The 16,347-nt window shown below is 37.9% G+C and overlaps 1 protein-coding gene across 1 annotated transcript in view; it reads right to left on the bottom strand.

The window, feature by feature from the left end:
• PLCB4 (phospholipase C beta 4) overlaps window positions 1-16,347 on the bottom strand; it is a 98,788-nt gene that overhangs the window by 63,541 nt on the left and 18,900 nt on the right. The window contains exon 2 of the mRNA XM_053459510.1: window positions 5,137-5,200. The gene's annotated coding sequence lies outside the window, so the exon portion shown is untranslated. The remainder of the gene's footprint in view (window positions 1-5,136; window positions 5,201-16,347) is intronic.

Raw genomic sequence — 16,347 nt, 5'->3', positions numbered from 1 at the left:
CTCCAGAAACAAGGGGCATCGTAGTGTTGCTGGATTCTCCAGTTGGTAGGTGTAGACCAGCCAAGTTTAATAGTCTAGTGTACATTCAACTAAAACTGGGGAATATCATTACAATACACAGAACAGGAGGCGGTGAAAACAAAGACAATTTAATAGAAACAATAACTTTACACATTCTGGCACAGAAATAGAAGAAGAAGGCGCTAAATTACCATAATATTTATGGTGCATTCCAACTGATTTCAATGGTGACACAATTGTGTTATCACAACGACCCTTGCTGACTATTCTAGGAAGTCTTAACGCAACTGACAGTTTTTATCTTGGTAAGGAACCATGACAAGTGTTGTCTAATTAAACAAAGTCACCCTTTAAGTAGTTGACAAGATAACCAAAATTCTTAAAAATGTTCACCTTTCATCTATTTTCAGGACAAAGCAAGCATTGTCTGAGATGGGCGCTTATTGGGCTACCAGCAGCTGGACTACCATCACAACAGTAATCTAATTATGAATAAGTTTAATAAGACAACGCTTCCCAAATTGTGTTGTCTTCTGAAAACATGTAAATATTTCACACGTAGCTTATTCCATCATTAGTAAAAATACAATACAATACAGTATTTCCGTAATATATTGGTTTAATTCATTTAGTTATGCTAAAAGCTGCGGTGGCAACAACCTCTGTTTGAGAAACCTTCACCATTAAAGGGTATGTTACGTTTCACAGCAAATGCTTAAAGTATAAGTGGAAAGTCTCCTGCCCCAGGATAGGTCCAGTTACCAGGAGTACTAGCCATCACAGAGGCCGTAACAGCACAAGGTATCAAGTATCACTACTTTTTTTTTTTTTTTTTGAGCTGGTTGTTTCTTCTCTCACCTCAATAAAAATGCAAAGTTTATCCCTTGGAAATAACTAAATGATGTCTATGGATTCTCTCTTATTTGAAATAATGACCAACTTGTCTTAGTTAGCCAACAAATATCAGTGTTTCTGGAGTTTTCTCATAACTAACAGAAGGTGGACTAATGAAGGACCCAGCAAAGAATTCACAGTGCACTTAAGAGTTCTATTTCTTGAAAACGTAAAGGCAAGAAGGTAATACTACAAAGCAGAAGGAGACATAAACAGAATGACTGGCTATGTGGCAGGAGCCATTGTTATTGGGATAGAAGTGATCATCCTTCTCTTCAGATCTCCAGTCACAGCTTGTACTGTGAAGGGGGGATATGAAATGGTTTCAGGAATGGTTAACACAAATAGGTTGGTGGGAAGACGGGAATTGGTAGATCTGATAGAGATATTTTAATGCATTAAAAGATTCTATAAAGGAAATGGAAGCACGCTTTAGGAGGAGGAATCCTAGGAGATGAACGCAGTATACTGACTCACAGGTCAAGATGTAACTGAGAAACGGTCGTATTACTTCACTTAAATAATGGTGGATGGACAGCAGATGTGGTACGTGTTTTCAGTGAGATAAGCAAGCATTTGGATAAGCACAGACCTCTGTAACACGAGGCAATGCCAAACACCATGCAACATTTAAGGTGTACAGCAAGCTGAAAATATGTTTATATCAGATGGGCCAAATAGCTATTATCTGCTGCTTGTGTCTGTATGGGGTAAATTATCAATTAATTCACCAACAACACAGAACACAATGCGCCATGTACCACCATGCATCTCCACGGAAACGGTCTAAAAACGGCTGCAGATCTCAAAGGGAAGGCATCATTTTCTATCACGCTTTCTGAAAGGTACATCACAGAAAGACCTTGTTCCTGGCATTTACATGCGTGGCTTGTTACCTGGCTTGTTGCCGGGTTAAATTAATTTTTTTCAAGAAAAATAAGGTTCCTTTCCAGCCCTCTACAGATTAGTTGTGCATGTTCCCCGCCGTTTGAGTGCTGTAAGGCCACTTTGCCACAGTCAGCACTCCTGGTATCCTAAGTATCATTACCGCGTGATTAAGGGTCTCTGTCATTTTGCACACCAGGCACTCAATGCTCATGTTGGATAACAATCTGACGCGAGCAAAGCTTATAGGTTTAAAAATAGCTGTTCTGCCAATGTGTTCTTGGTTCTATACTCTTGGAAACTGTGATTCCGCATTCTTTCCCCTTTATTCACCTGCTCAAATGTATTGGCGCTTCATGCCTATAAACGAAAGGCAAAGCTAAAGCTCTATTATTAAGATTTAAAAAGCATGCCTATAAACCATTGAGCCAACCTCAACGGGGACTCAGGAGTGGAACACTTGGGGAAAATGGTGAACCCATCTTGGCAGATAATCTCCCTGAAACTACATTGACTTTGCCACTACATGCTAATGCAAGTGATGATGATGAAATTAACCCCAAAATCTACCCCTCCAAACAGAACTTGTACATACCCCGAAAATATGTAAATCTACCCTAGGTACTAGTGCATGCAATTTTTAAAAGTGTATTTTCGGTGTGTTTTAACAAAATAAAATGCTATAATATTGACGCTCCATGTTATTTTTGTAGCAGCATTGTAGTGGTTTTGTGAGAATTGGCATGATTTGTGGTTGAATTATCCCTTTATATATATATATTTTATCCCTTTATATTATATATATATATATATGCACTTCTGCCTCAAGCCCCTCGTTATCTCATCTATGATAGAAGAACTGTGAGTTTATTTATTTGTGGAAAAAAAAACCATGAGACTAATCGGTTCATATTTATAGACAGCAACTTTGTATAGTGGCCGCTGTGTATCATGGACCCATTCTGTCTTTGCAAAAGGGCTAATCCTTTCTCTAGTAACTAGAGATTTCAATGAGCCTTTTGAGGTTTTACTCTCGACTATAAATAACTGGCTACATTGTACTTGTTTGGAGTAATCCAGGTAAATAATGAGATTTTTCTTTTAAAGTGAATCTTCCAGTAACACCTGTATCCTCCCAGGGGGCTTCGGCTTAATCCTCTCTTCTGCTTACAGTTCAATAAAGGGCTTTAGACACACAGCTTACACAGGACAGGGTTCTAATCCCTGGTGGGAATGGTCATGATCTCCTTTTCCATGATATTTGGGATGATTTAACTGTTTCTTTACTGTAAGTTTTCTTTTTTATTTCTATGTAGTGTGGGGACGCATGCCTTAAAGGCACCAGGAGGACTAAAATAATTCAACCTTAACTGAACTGGATAGAAGTGCATAGTTCAGATACAAATAGAGCTTGCTAGCAAAGCCAGGCAAGTCTCGTGTGAGTTGTTTAAGAACAATCCCTATGTCTTCTCCCACAAGGATGTCCTTACTGACACCATAGTCTGGCCCATCCTTCCAGATGTTCGTTCTTGTGTGTGGAATACAGTTAATACGCCGTTTGACTGGATGTTGCTAAAGGGAATCATGGCTCCAAATGCCATCCTAAATATAAATGTAAAAAAATATTTACAAAACCGTTGTGACAAGTTTCCGCATAACCCAAAGAAAATGGAAATGGAAAGCGCATCTACAGAATGATTTCATTTTTAACTAGTGAAGGTTCCACGCGAAGTGCATGAACTGAAAAAGAACAACCAAAATGGAACACACATTTGCTGGAATTGGAAAAGCCCGCGGTCGATATTTATGGTTGTATTTTTGGCCAACTGTCTTGAGTTCTAGGTTTTTGCTGTTGAACAGAAATCTTAGCCAAGACTCGAGGGGTTATTTAAGGTCTATCATAGCTTTACAGTCATTTTTTTATGAAGCGCTTCTGGTAAAGATTTCATTACGGTTTTACATAGAACTTCATGAATAATGAATAGGAAGGAACGTCCACACTGTGGTGCAGGTTTACCATGCGCAGCCTTGTATCACAGACATTAATGTTTGGCTTTGGGGTTACCGTTCTGATAATGTTATTGTTTAGAATCAGATGTTGTTATTGTCTATAATCAGAGGGGACAATCTGACATGACACTTTTTTCGTTAAAATTCATTTTGGATAGCGGTAATACATTTGTTCCTTAAGGCACAATGAACTATATTTAGGTAGGGAAGTCTCTCCATCAGTCGGTCCTCATTCAGAGTCTACAGCGCAAACGGACAACTCCATGTGAAATGACCATTCTCTGAGAAGAGCCTGTATATGCAAGCTCACCTATTTATGTACTGCCAAAGTTGACCAGAACACCAGGTCATTTGTTAAAATTCTAGGACTGTCCTGCCCTGGTCTTCTAGAACTATATCACTAAGGAAGTTCTCAAAGGTCAACATCTAGGAGGCGTGCTCCTGAACTAATGGCATAAATATTCAGGGCAATACAAAAACTATTCGATAATATACAGACAGGTTTATTACCAGCTAATTCTACCTTCTCAAACCCTCTGACATGACTGAGACTGTAACAGATTGAGCTGGGTACCTTTGGTTGACTACATATTAGTGGTTTCAGAAACAACTTCCCTCCATTTGCAAAAAGGGTGCTAACTTTTTATTTAGGATTAATATTCCACATCGTCTTCCAACATTTTCATAACTCTAACACATTTACTGCATACTTTGCCTGGGTCACTTTTGTTTAATTCTAGTATATAACGAGGAGAAATATAGAGGATTTGCAGACTTTGAACCACCTAATTATATGCTTTAGGGTTTTTTGTGTGCTCGTCTTTAACCAGATTATTCCTGTATTTCATTACATAAATCCGTGAACGAAAAGGGAATAGATGCATTTGTTAGGGCTGCGGTAATACTTAAAATACAATAAATAAAATATATAAAATTAAACAAATATAAACAGAGACATCAAACATAATTTAAATTAATTACAGCTTTAGCATGTTGAATATTCAAAAAAATTTTCATTCAGAAAAGAAAATCTATCATTTAATCATGGAAATTTTATGTTTGTACTTTTTCTCAGTGGACAGTTTATTAGCATAGATGTTTTCCCACGGATAAGAGCTGAATGGATCAGATTCGATATTATGGTCTGGCCCAGCACCAACAGATAAAACCCCCATGATTTTCCTTAATAATAATAATTGAATATATAATTTAAAATAACAATCCTACATTAAGGAATAATGTATCAAAAAAGTACACTACTGAATTATTGAACACTTGCATCCCTAAGTAGTCAGTATATTTATATATCAGACCGTAGGTACTTACCAACTAGTGTTTGCACAACTTGGGAATGGTGCTGTGTTCTGCTCAACCAGATTAGTTATTATTCCTGCAAAGCACAAGAAAAAAAACATTGTAACATGATCAAGCCATACATATTCTTAAGATGAACATCAATGCCCTGAGTGTCTACAATTCTTCATAATACAGAGAAGGATAGCGGTGGGTGTAGATTTCCATTAGATTTCCATTTAGATTTAGACACGTAACAATTCAAACCAGGAGCATTCTTTATACATTATATAGTAGTGTATTGCTGTATTGCTGTAGGGTGACCACATGTCCCGGATTGCCTGGGACAGTCCCGCAATGGGAGTTTTAGTCCTCAATGCATTGTCCCGGAATCAGTAGCATCGACAGGAGCCGAGGGAGCACTGATTGGCGCACCTCACTCTCCTTCGCGAGGCTTCTCGCTCGGTCGCAGTAGAGCAGGGAGGCAGAGGCCTCGCGCTCCCACTGCAGGACTTCTACAAGGTAAGTGAACTACAAAGGGTGGAGAGGGTAGATAGGGAGAAGGGGTTGACAGTGAGAAAGGGGAGAGGGGGTATATAGTGAGAAAGGGGGAGAGGGGGTATATAGTGAGAAAAAGTAGGAGAGGGGGTAGATAGTGATAAAGGGGGTAGTAAGAATATTCAAATAAATAGTGAGAATGAGTGAGAGAATGAATTATTGTGTGGATGAATTGTATGAATGAGAGAATTAAAGAATTTGTGAGAATGCATTAATGAATATGTGTAATTGATTTGTGTGAAATATACCCTCTATACCCTCAGTGCTGAGTTTACATTTGATTTCCAATTGATCTATACCTGCAATGCTGGGCTTGTGTGTTCTGTTGATCTATACCTGCAATGCTATGTTTCCATACATTATTATTCTATACCTGCAAATACAAGATTTGTATGTCTGATTCTGTTTATTTGATCTATACCTTCAGTGCTGAGTTCACATGTGAATTTCAATTCATCTATACATGCAAAGCTGGGTTTGTGTGTTAATGTGTTGATCGGCTATGCTATGTTTCCATACATCATTTATGTATACCTGCAAATATAGGGTTTGTATATCTTATTCAGTTGATCTCTACATGCAAGTGCTGTTTCATGTGTTGTTTATTTGATCTATACCTGAACTACAGGGAGTGAGTAAAAGAGAGGTATCTCTTAGTGAATGAAGGGACACTGGGGATGATTACGGGGGAGAGGATCTCTCAAAGTCACGGTAGGGTCAGAAGAAGACTTTACTTACTCTCACAGTCTTCCCCTAATGTGCAGTCAGTGTGGCAAATGTTTTTTTTTTGGTGCGGGAGCGGAGGGAGTGAGTGCATTCTGGGGAGTGTGGAGCGGAGCCCAAGGAAGTTTGTGTGACTGTGTTCGTCTGCGTGACTGTGTGTGTAATGTCTGGTAATAGGGGAGTTAATTCTCTGAATCTGCTAGTGCCTGGCAACACAGGGGTTAATCTCATAGCGTGTCCCTGAATGGCAGAAATAAAATGTGGTCACCCTAATTGAGATAGATTTTTGGGGCATTTTTTTTATATCTAAGAGTGTATACATAGTAATGGCTGTTTGCGTTATTAGCATTAAAGCTGCCGGGTTTCAAGCTCGGCAGAAGAGAACCAAACACACTTGGACAGGTAGAGAGGATCTCATGGCGCTGCAGCGGCCGAGAATATACACACACAAGGGACCTTTTCACACTTTGTTTAATTTGGAATTTAGCCTTGGGGCAAAGCTCCTATTTAAAGTGTTTTCTTTACACCACAGACAAGAATAATGCGTGATAATAGAATCATGTCTTACTTATCCTCAAACAAAACCTTTAACTTGCTGTATATAGCTGGAAAGTCAAGTATTTTACTTATAATAGATATATTAAAAATTAAATTAAAAAAACAGAGCTGACCATATGTACATTTTGTAATGTCAGAATCGAGAAAAGGCTTTTGCATCATGTAACAAGATAATTCTGTTATGAAGGTAACAGGAATAAAAGAGATTGGGATAATTGGGTTTTAGTCTTGTCCTTATACACATGCAGTACAAATGTTTTTAACATTGGAGAACACAGAGTTTTATTTGTTGATACAAATTAAATAGGGAACGAGAAGAAAGGATTAGTGTTTTGGACTAAAGGGTGGGCACCTTCATGTCTTTGTATAGTATAGCTCCCTAGAATACGCACATCATAAAGCCCCTTAAGACTTAAGTACCATGCTATGACACCTGAGATTGGTCATTAACAGAGACCCAGCTGTGGGAACTTTAATTAATCAAGGCATACATTAAATGACCTATACATGTATTAACGTAAAACATTCCAGAGTAGCACTGGGGATTATACTACATGCAACTTCTAGCACGATAGTGGTCCTAATGAGGACGCTGGATTACTACTGCACCATAGCAACCTTTAATCCCTCTTACTGGTATCCCAAGGGACACGAGCCAAACATCTCAGTATGACTGGTCACTGCAAATGTATTAAAGATAACCCCAAACCTCAGTAGGAGAGTTCATTGATTAACACAAAACAACAATCTTGTTATCCTTTAGAGGACTTCAGATACATGCAGTGCACCAACAGTAGCTGCCACACAAAGAGAGAAAAATGTTCAATGTGCCTTAAAAAATGATGCTGTAGGTTGGTCCAGTGAAGGAGGCATCATCACCTGCAGAACACTCACCCAATGCATTGGCTCTCATGATTCTCTAGTCAAGAAGAATTGCACAGGTAATGTCATCCTCAGAAACAGCATCGGAGGTCATATGTAATATTGATGTAAATCCATCATGTTCTGCCAATCACATGCCCCTATTGCTAATCCTCTATAGTAAACTGCAGGTCTGCCTTAATCTGAGTGAACTTGATAAATGGAGAGACAAGACCTGCTGAGTCCTCCAACTTTCTGCAAACAAGAAACAAAGTCTGTCTTGATGCATATGACAGAAGCAAGTCACATATGGGTTCAGTGCCTTACTGTGCACACGTGAACATGCTAGAAATGTTGTCAGGAGGCGGCCATCTGCCATAAAACTCAAAAGTGCTTCTAAAACACTGTTGGGATTTCACTCAGTTCTGGAAGTATAGTTATTTCTTTTCAAAGGAAAAGGGGAGAAGCAGTGGTGCCCTACAGGGGCTTCCAGAGAAATAAGTTGGCTTTGGAAAGAAAGCACACGGCTCTTTGTGACTTAGGAGGTTAAAATCCTTTGAATATTTACAGCAATTTTATTTTGCAGTTGCTTTGTTTAATCGCCCGGTACTACAATAGTTAGCATTATATACCGCATTTACCCTGATAAAATGCAAAAAAAAAAACAAAAAACATAAAAAGTACACACTGCATCTCTTTCTGTTCTTTCTGGTTTCAAATAACATTGATCTTCTTTAAAAAAAAAAAAAAAAAAAGTCCAAAACAGGCCTTATTATGGGTATTTCATACATGTTTGTATGCTGTGAGGATTCAGTGTTATGTTATAAAACTTTCACTCCGAGAAGGAAGCTAATCTAACCGCATGCCATCTGTTATCATACAGCAAGAATAAACTCCGGCGTCTGGGAAACACAACAGCTCTTTGCATTCTAGAAAAGGCATGTTGGCTCTTCACAGCTAAAATTATAATAATAACGATCCGCGTGTTCAGTCGGAAGCATACATTTTAGTAAAATGCTATCATTTTGTTCTTTTATTTCATTAAATCCTTTGAGAACAATTTATTGCATATTTTTTCCGCTATTCTGTGGCACATTGGTTTACGTGATCATTTGGGTACCTAAAGACACAAATGTTCTACAAGCTGGCAGTGCATGAAAGGTATAGAGTTACCGCGGAATATGTCAGAAAGACTGGTGCTTTAGGCATTACAATGAAAGGTAATGGCCAATTATGTGTCTAGAGAAAAGTGTTTCTCATAGAAATGTCATTATTTCTTCAATTCCACAGTGTATTCCCTGAAACAGACTTGATTTTGGATTTATTGTGCATTTTAGACAAAAGTAAAGCAGAACGATCAATCACACAATGTCCGAAACTGCATTTATTTAGGATAATTAAAGAGAACCCACTTAACAAAACTCTAAATGTTGAAATGAAACGTATGAAACAAAAAAACAGCAAGGTGGTTGTCGACCTCAACATATCAACTGTTTCCACGTTCAATGTTTATAATGACTCTTCGACTCCTTCACCCCTGCACCAGGTTGAGTATGAGGGCCGGAGGGAGCCGGGTGCCCTCACTGCTAATGTGTTTCTCTGCATTCTCTCTCTCTTGCTGATCTGCTTGTTATGAGATAATCAGGTACCAGAAGGCGACCCATTGATCCCTGAATCTCCAAGTACATCAGTTAAGGGCCTAGACATAGTCCTTACAGCTTGTCCTCTTAACCACGAGACACAAGGGCTGATCAATACTCTCCGACACAAAGGTTCGAGGATGTATTAGTATCCTAATGTCAGAGCACAAGTCTAAGGTCCCCACTTAAAATCCCACCTGACAACGAACCCATTGCCCATAGGTTTGGTATCAACTATTATTGCGTTCCTACTTACTTGAGATTGTAGATCACTGGCTTTGCAAGGTAAGAGGGTGATTTTGTTTCTGGTAGCCAGGACTGACGTGTCGTTTAGTTAGTACTCAAGAGAGCTACAATTTAGTTTTATGATTAAATTGCTCTTCATGCAAAAATAGTGCATGCTGAAAAATAAAGTGTGTCGACTTAATGAACATTTAAACCCGTTGTATGAGGTCTGTTTAAAAACCCTAAAAGGCTCTGTGTAAAAAGATAACCACTACTAGTAAAACCGGTATTTTCTATACATGCGGGAAGTAACCTGTTTTTCTAGACATCAATATTAATGGTTATTTATATCCTGGATGACAAAAAAAATGTTTTTGTTTCCGAGACGATTGTAAAATTCTATAGATGAGTACATCAATGATATTGATTGAAACCAAGTTTACTCTTCCCTTTACAAGCCATACAACCATAGACAGTGTCTCATCACAATGCCCGTTAGATATGGTCCATCTCTTATTAGGCAGCTCTGCAAACAGACAATATGTGATGCCCGAATTATGGTCAGCAAAAGACCCACTTGATTTTTTTGATAAATAGATTTAAACATACATTTCCACTTTCTCTATATGGTTGCTGATTTGTTGCCGAAAAACAGATTATACAAGAATAGCAACATTGTATTTACAACCTTGGTAAACTTATTTTTTCTTAAAGAATTTCTTGACAACATGGAAACCAATAGACCTCCATATCCGTAATAATTCTTAGGTTCTGGTATGTTTAGCTAATCCTGAGCTGCATGGTTGTAGGTGGTCATTTCAGGGCTGGGGCATCTGTGTAGAAACCACAGGGACAAATTTATGAGCCAGCTTCATCATTTTTTAGTAGCCAGAAAAAGGTGCACCTTTTGAGATCAACATAAAATGACACAAAGAAATGGTGGCAACCTGTGTCATGTTTTACGCAATGACCTGTCCTGTCCCTTCTACTCTCTCACCCACCATAAACTTAACAACATATGGGGAGGAATAATCATGGAGATATTGAGATCAGAAAGTACAACATGCTTCTAATGTCTATATATATACATGTTTAAAGGTGCTGTTCCACCTAAGGTAAGCTCATAAATATCACCAGATGAGAACTACTTGATGTAAAGAGAAGAAGGTGAAACTGATGTGTGTGGACTTAAAAGTGGCCAGCAGCCAATAAATGATGTAAATGCGGTCGCTGACCGGATACATGTGGCCAAACGCTATGTTCTGCATTCTCACAAAGTGCAACCATGCGCAACCAACTAAAACACTGGATATGCCACAAGCAGCAGAAAAGTCAAGTGTCCTGTGCCATCAGACAACAGCCCATCACTGCATTTGTGGTTTTAACTGGTGCTGCTTAGCAACAAAGAGCCGTCATACACCCTAGCCCTCCCCTACTGCTTAAGTAAATATTATTTTTGCTCACCTCTGCTCTCTTCCGTCGCTCTCCTCTCCTGTTAGTGAATAGAGCAGTCTAATTTAAGCTGCGAGCTCTCACAGGTTTACTCCCCTTCTCTGATGTCAGAAATGGACAGGAATACAGGAGCAGAGGAATTTGAGTGACAGAATTAAGATTTTCGGGAAGAAATATTTCAGCAAGAGATTGTGGGGCAAAAGTATGCTTATTTAAAATGCACATTCGAGAGGAACCTAGTTAAGCAGGTTCCTGTCACCTTCATAGGGTTGGACACACATTTTAAGAATTGAGAATTTACTGGATCTGAGACATTGTACAGCGCCATGGAATACGATGGTGCTATATAAAGCAATACATAATAATAATAATATTAATAATAATAATTTTTTATATATATATTTTATAGAGTGTATGAAATTCGTAATTTGGAATCCCGTTAGCATTTTTTTGTTGGTAGGTCCCTTTCTATAAGAAGACATCATTTTTCCACTTATAAGGCGCTGAGGCAAACTGGACAAAAAGCAAAGCTTTACATTAACCCCTCTGCATCACCAAGGTCTGCTTACATTAAATCAATAATGATGTTTTTTTTACATAATATGGCTTCAGGCAGCCGCATAGTCACAACTTACATGTGTGTTCGTGCTCTGTTATGCCTGACTCCTTACCATACTGCATTGTGGTAAAACCATAGAATGGCTTAGTCTTAATCAAACAGACAGATAGTCAGATCTGCATTACTGACACTACATGCAAAAGGATTGATAATTATTATCTATCAGCCCTATATTTTCGTGCCACGCAACCATCCTGGTAGCCCTCAACATTTGCTTATCATCAAGTGATTGCTTTAAAAAAAAAAAAAAAGGAAATAAGCAAAATAAAAAATAAAAAACATAAAAAAATACCCCAACAAGATCAGTGTCGTTTCTGCAGTGAGCTTTGCTATATTTCTCCTTTATTGGGGTAGATTTTTAAGATCAGATGTGTCAAAAACATCAGCTATGGTTTATTCAAAAATCTATAGTTTGTAGAATAGCATAGCATATTTAAGTTATATTTTTCACATTTGTACTCGGATTAGCGATTTCCTGGGCTCGGCATGTATTGAGTACCAGCAGGTATCTCTCCGGACTGGCTGGTCTTGTGAACGGCAATGACACCTGTAAAACCAGCTGTATAAGTTGACAGAAACCAAAAACCGGATGAGCAGAAGGAGTCTGACATAAGTCGGGATTTATTACCGTTCTCAAACAACCCAACAAATATTATATTTTAAATGAATAAAGACAGGTGCTCAGAATCCATGTTTTTTTGCTTGATTATATATATATACCATCCTAACATCCAAACGCTTGGGGTCATGGAAAACAAGGACATTTCTAGCTGTGCTAACATCATTGCAAAAGGGCTTCTTCTTTTAAAAACAAGGGCTTTTGAATGGTACAGTATGGGTGTGTTTATATATATATATATATATATAGAATCTGCAGCCCTTTAATAGAAACAAAAGGAAACTGAAGAAATACCGACTGTGAAGGATGTCATTCTTTAAATACCATTTTTTGTCTCCGAAGGAAACATATTGCAGGAAGTGATAGTTAATTGCTCTCCGTGTATTTTATGGTTATGAGGGTAATCATTCTGTAACATATTCATTCTTCGGTGTAAAGTGTGTAAAGGGTAAAGGTCCTCTGCTTTTTGATAAGATGTCTAAAATAGTGACCTGGCAGCTTCTTTGGTCAACAGTTCATTAGAAACTAGATATAACCCGACAAGGCTACCAGGAGCTCTCCCTTTTGTGGGCGAGTGCATTTGTGAAGGGTCCGTGCGAGCCCTTTGGTGGGTGAAAAGTGTGATGAAAGAGTATGAGCGGCCAAACGCTGCTCCTCCGCACGGAGAAAGAAGAAACTGACCTGAAAAGGAGTAGCTTCCCCCGGAGACGCCTGGTGAAACCCGCAGTTCCCAGGCGTGCCTTTATATCATTGTAGCGTGTTTTACACATACTACAGTAACAAAGCTTAGTTCTATCTATTAGGAGGATGATGGATCCCAGCACGCACCTGGCGATCACTTCCTGATTGGCTGTGAGTAGATTTATAAAAAAAGCCAAAAGCATGATAACTTCCACAAATAATATATTTTCTTAAAATAATAATAAAAAAATCCATTTGGTGTTAAAATACTCAATTTGCTCTGTTGGTAAATGTTACGTTTATTTTCGGTGACAGGTCTGGACTGTAAAGTTGACATAAACCAGGTCTGGACTGGCCTTCGGGCAAACTAGACACAAGCCTGTGGGACAGTATGCCGCATACTCACAGATATTGCCACTCCTGCAGCAGATCAGGTCCTGTAGTATGTGGCCACCGGCTGCATATGTGCATTAATAGAAAATGTAATGCGTGGCTGTGTATATCTAGCCGGCTGCTGCATAGCATTTGGTAGCCTCTGGGCATAAAGTGTCAGGGCCATCTAGCCATCCCCAGTGTGTCCCTGATGTAAGTAAACCCATCTAGTATTAAACTTAGCTTTTAACAAGCCTCTACCTTAGCCAAATTACACACGTATATCGTTTTAAGTAATATAATAAGTCTAATATGATTCAAAGTACAGCAGACAATATGTTTCCTGTAAGAAAACCAAATCAACTGTGTGTAGAAATTGCCATTACTATTCATTGACTGATAAAAAAAGCTATATAGTCAACCATAAGGTATTTTATTTTCATAATGCTTTAAAAATCATTAGCTAATTCGTTGTTTGGACAACATTGGTAAGGGGTATTTGAATAAATTATTAACCAGATTTTGGCATTGGCATAAAAATGTATTTCAAGCCAAATAACTATATTCATAAAGTATTATTATAGAAAATAATTTGCAATATTCCATCCATGTCTTTTACGTTAACATAATAATAAATAGTTTTTTAAAAAAAGGATTGTTGAATAAGATAAAATGATCCATCTTGGCGATGCCAGTTTTGATGCCTCTGGTTGTGGTGATGACCTAGAAATTGAGAAATTCTTTCTAACTATAAAAGGAAAAGAGATCAAATGGAAAAACATCTAATTCTCTGTGACATGCAATTTATTCAAGCAACAAAAACCCACCTAATTCTAATATTCTAATATTCTATACCATATATATTCTATAATATTCTAATTCTAATATTATAATTATATTATTACATATATCCCCAATTAACACATTTGCATTAAAATCCAGTATATCCTAAAAACAATATGCCTACAAAAAACTATACTGCTATAATTATTGCCAAAAACCTTAAATGTTACAGGATAGATTTATACAGATGGGCACAATCCTGTATAATCCAATTTTCTATTAGAGCAATCAAAGAGCTATCCGATGTCAAACCAGCAATCCAGATACTATGCAGATTCTCTGTCAAAATGTATTCTTAAGAAAATCTATGGAAAGTCTTTGCAAAGGTTTGTATTCAGAAAATTGAAAGATAATCAATTTTAATAATAACCACACAATAAAAGTGGAATTCTCAACAAAATGTTGAACAACTAATGTTGAACTCTTGAAATAGGAAGTGGTTTGTTGAGTGCCCTCCTTTATTTCGGGATGGGTCCCCTGTCATAACTCTATTCTAGAACAGGTTATGTGCTTATTATATACATAGTTTAAGGCATAACATAAATTACATATGTAGCTGATAGCCATGAAAAAAAAATATAAAATGATTAAAAGTATCTAGGTCTGTGAGAATCCTAAATAATTTGTTGATGTACTTACGCAAGCCTTGGTATTTTCTCAAAAAAAGAACATGATTTAAATCCAAATGAAAGGCACAGGGAAGTACGGTGATTTATGGTGGAAATCACCCTCGGATTAACGTTAATAAATATCGACAACGCACTCAAAACAGCTGTCTGCCTTTGCTAGGATTATTCTTTATCATGTTTAGCTATGTTTTGGCCTAGTTTAGGGAGTTAATCCTTTAAAGTGTTCTTACTGCCGCCTCTAGGATTTCTAGAAGTTTCCATTTTTCATTGGGTGAATACACACAATTCACATAAGAGCCACAGCATATTTCAGACTGGGAAGGGAAAGACTCAGCTGCATCCCCAGGAATCATAATTAAGGGGAAAGAAATTAGCGGGACCTTCACATGAAGCAACTTTATATTCACCCAAAGCTGCCTAAAATAGATCACAATGGATGTCCAAACATAGAAATAGCCAAATCTAACGGGCTACACGCCAACGATCCCCCAATGCTCCCGCCAGCAGTCGCACAGCCACGGATCTGCCAAAGGGGCAGAAGACGCACAAGGCCTTCACAAAGTGGCTCCAAACGGGCTTCGGACTTCAATAATTAATATAAAGTAGGGAAGAGAAAAATGTCGGTGCGCTAAGCTAGTCCCAGGCTCAAATAATACAAATGTGTAAAACGAGGCCTACCATTTCCTGGGAAATAGAAACATGGAAACATATTTTATGGCAGATAAGAACTAGCCCTGAATTGGTCCTTGGTCTTATGTCCAGGATAGCATTAGATCCATCCCATGTAGGTTTAGCCCTACCCAGTAAAGCTGTCTTAGATCTAAGCCTTTTTTTATATTTTTAGAGGGTTTTCGATTGTAACCTATTGTCCTTCTCCATTAAAGTATTCTTCCCTCTTGTACTCTGTTCCATTGTCTTACGTATTTTTTAAAGTATTGTCATCTATTTAATTGCACTGCTGTCCAATAACCTCCCGGTAGGCAATTCATTCTTAAGCACAGAATGAAATTCACTGAAATGGAACTATAAAAGTTCTTCTTCAATGTACTATACATTAAACAACCATGACAAAATACTTGATCAATTCCATTTATAAATACAGGCAATGATGTTTATATTCAATGCGACAGAGATATGTTAATCACCATAAAAGACACACAGAAGGTACACTACAGTATTTGCCTAAAATTGGTCAATAAATTATTTAAACCATTTGTGGTAAAATAATATATAAATCATTATTTTGATGTGAACTGAAAACAAACTTGTGTGGTTTTATGAGACAAAAGCACATTCTTACAGTAGATTTCCCACCATAAGAATGTTACACAGCTTGGTTTTGTGTGTTTCGAACATTTATTCATTTCAACAACAGTGTTCCCTCTAAGCTGTGCACTTGTGCGCGCGCACATAGCTTTTTACGTCCAAAAATTGTGCGCACAACTGTTTTTCCCAAAAAAAAGA

The sequence above is a fragment of the Spea bombifrons genome, chromosome 3, assembly GCF_027358695.1.
Source record: "Spea bombifrons isolate aSpeBom1 chromosome 3, aSpeBom1.2.pri, whole genome shotgun sequence".
In the NCBI taxonomy this organism is placed as follows: domain Eukaryota; kingdom Metazoa; phylum Chordata; class Amphibia; order Anura; family Pelobatidae; genus Spea; species Spea bombifrons.
This window is presented reverse-complemented; position numbering and strand designations above follow the sequence as displayed.